The sequence below is a fragment of the Pinus tabuliformis genome, chromosome 2_2 (assembly GCF_031772625.1).
Source record: "Pinus tabuliformis cultivar Carrire ecotype Pingquan chromosome 2_2, CPIR1, whole genome shotgun sequence".
NCBI classification, from domain to species: Eukaryota; Viridiplantae; Streptophyta; class Pinopsida; order Pinales; family Pinaceae; genus Pinus; species Pinus tabuliformis.
The window spans coordinates 645,436,141-645,439,006 of record NC_142300.1 but is presented as its reverse complement, the minus strand read 5'-3'; the positions used below and the strand labels follow the sequence as shown (position 1 = coordinate 645,439,006).

General features: G+C 34.9%; 1 long non-coding RNA gene across 1 annotated transcript; it reads right to left on the bottom strand.

Annotated features, from left to right (window-relative positions):
• Window positions 1–294: 294 nt before the first annotated feature.
• Window positions 295–2,449, bottom strand: LOC149194275 (uncharacterized). Its single transcript, XR_016255057.1, has 3 exons — window positions 2,350–2,449; window positions 2,183–2,250; window positions 295–424 (listed from the first exon to the last, which is right to left on the bottom strand). It is a non-coding gene; the product is annotated as an uncharacterized LOC149194275 (long non-coding RNA).
• Window positions 2,450–2,866: the final 417 nt, after the last annotated feature.

Sequence of the window (2,866 nt, the reverse complement as noted above, 5' to 3'; positions counted from 1 at the left end):
CGACATCCAGATGATGATAAGTGTGTCTATGAGTAGTAATTCACCACGTATCAGTAAATAAGTATGTTAAAATTTTGAAACCTTATGGTCAGTACAGTGTGGTTATTCTTTCTGATAATTTTAGCGTCTGTGTTTAGATTCATAGAAGAAGCATATCCAACCAATAACTATAGCACATAAAATGTGTCATTCTAGAAATCAAAATAAGCCACCAACACCATTGGGTTTCAAACAAACAACTTCCATAAGTAGAACAAAAGATGAGTTTGTTGATCCATACAGGCATGATCCAAAGTAAATCCAAGAAGTGCGACAAAGCACATCAGCGAGGACTGCATTTATAGCATACTTCCACCACATTCTTTGCTAGCGAACACCAATTCTAGCCAAAATATATTGAGTCCAAGGTCTAAACGGGCCATACCTAACAAGTACACAACCAACTAATATTCTTTAGCCAAAAATAGACATTCTGTGAACATAAACAATCCCAACAATCCCTTTTCGAGAATGCAAGCATTCTCTTAATCATACTTTACAAAACTGAAAACGAAAAACAAAAAGAATTAGAAAGATTGGTTACAAGATAAATAGATTGGTTACAAGATAAATGACTTGTGGAAGAAAGCAACCAGTGCATTACCATGTATCCATGAAGCCTAAAATATGTGTATTATATTCAGATGTAAGAAAACAATAATTGTATATCACAAACTAGTAAAGCCATAGATGAAAATATCATACCAACATAGGTACCAGAGATAACAAGAAGTTCAGAAGAATAATATCTCCATATTAATTAAATAAGATAGTAATATAGTTCAAACAAACTACAACCACTCGCAGCCTACAAAACCCTTTTCTAGAATGGGATCTAGAACCACACAAGAAAAAGTTCTAGTTGCTGCCACTGTTAGTCAAAGTGATGCAGAGGAGCTCAGACAACGCATTAGCCTATAGGCCATGAGCTCCTCTGTATAAGAAATAGTAATTTCATCACGAGTTCTTAAAAATGATTCTTTGCTACAAAATTCAACAGGACATAAGCTCAATTTTTCAAAGAACGAGAATCTAGTTAAATTTTCGAGAAGTTTAACTAGCTGAAATGTTATTTTGTGCTCTTTTCTTGAAAATAAATGTTTATCTATGATTGGTTGTATTTTAAATTCATTTAGTCAAAAAATTATCATACTTAGGAATGATATGGAGTGGCACTGAGTACCTGAGGAAAGGGGTTTATGGGAGACATTAAACAACAAAGATCCAAAAGTTTTGTTGAAACAACGAAGTTGGTAGACTCCCTGTAAGTAAGCCTCTATAGTACCATAAACTCACAAAGTGCATTGGATGACCAGAAAAAAAATTACCTATGGGTAATTTACACCAAATTATTCATCAATCCGGGTCAGTTACTGAAAGCCAAAGGAATAGTCCAGAGATAAGGGAAAATAAACATAGTTGAATAACTTATTTATGGTGGAAGGATGGAAAAAGGAAACTACTAGTTGTTAAAGCCAAAATGAAGATGCATTGAAGCCTTCGAAATGATTAACTTGAGAATAAAAAACACACATTTTTCTGTGGTTTATTTATTTATGATAAATTAATTTCAAACAGAAAATAAGGGTTATCAAAACATAAGCTTGCCCTCCTTATATCCTGTAACTGAAAAAAAGAATATACAACTGACCTGGTAATTCTATATACATGGGGTCTTGAGCAAAGAAACTTGTAATTCACACAAACAAAAGAAAATAGAACCAATTATACAAACTATATATATAACTTTGATTGAAAATAAAAAAGAATTACAACAAAAATTGAAGGAATGCATAGTTTTAGCCTTAGTACCAGAAAACTTAATAGAACGCTTACATTTGCTAAAACCCACATCTTTATGATTCTAGATAAAATTGTTACACCAAAACAAGCCAAAATGTTCCATGCAACAATTTCAGGGAGAAAATTTCTCTAGAAAGATCTGATCAACTTATAGTATACATTAATAATACCATCCATAGATATTAAGGGATGCCTTGTACTCAGACAGAAGAACAAAGGAGGAAAATAAAAATAAAACCGTAAGGGCAAGGTGAAACCCTAATATGTAGCCTACCGAATTTAACAAAGTTTGGCATTACAAACAACAGAGTGTGGCTGAATAGGTAAGAATAGCAAATACCCGAGAGCTGAAATAATAGCATCGAACCCTGCCTCCTCCCAGTCCCACTGAACTCAGTCCAAGAGAACCTGCAATTCAAAGGAATGACAGTAAAATGAGTAATGAATAGTTAAAGGAAGTATATGTACGAAATCATGGAGGAAAGAAGAAAAATATAAGGGATTTACTTGAGGGGAGTCGGTTATGTTGCCATAGCAGAGGAAGCACCTTTCAGGTTCCATCATTCCAACTGAGCTTAGCCCAAACTCAAATCTAGGAAGAACATATCATAAGGAATTGGGTTATTGCTGTAATCAAACTAGAACACATTCTACTAAATTTCTTGCAGAAACATTGTACCTCTTCCATTCGACTCAATGTAAAGGAGATAGCAAGGCCAAAGAAATATACATGAGTCACGAATTGCATAACTTTCTGTGTAAAAACCAGGAAACCAAACCCTCGATAGTGGAACCTCCTCCTTCGAACAGATGGAGAGCAAATGACTGACTGTAGCGGGGAATGGGGTAGTTGGTTACACTAAATCCCCTCCCATGCACCCAACCTGTGTGATTAAGGGTATGGAAATAAAAAACAAAGATTGTGACCAGGTGGAATGGTTGTAGGTCACCTCGGTTCCAGCAAAACAGAGAACGAGTAATGGTACACCCACACATATTATGTAAATGAATCGGATCCAATTTG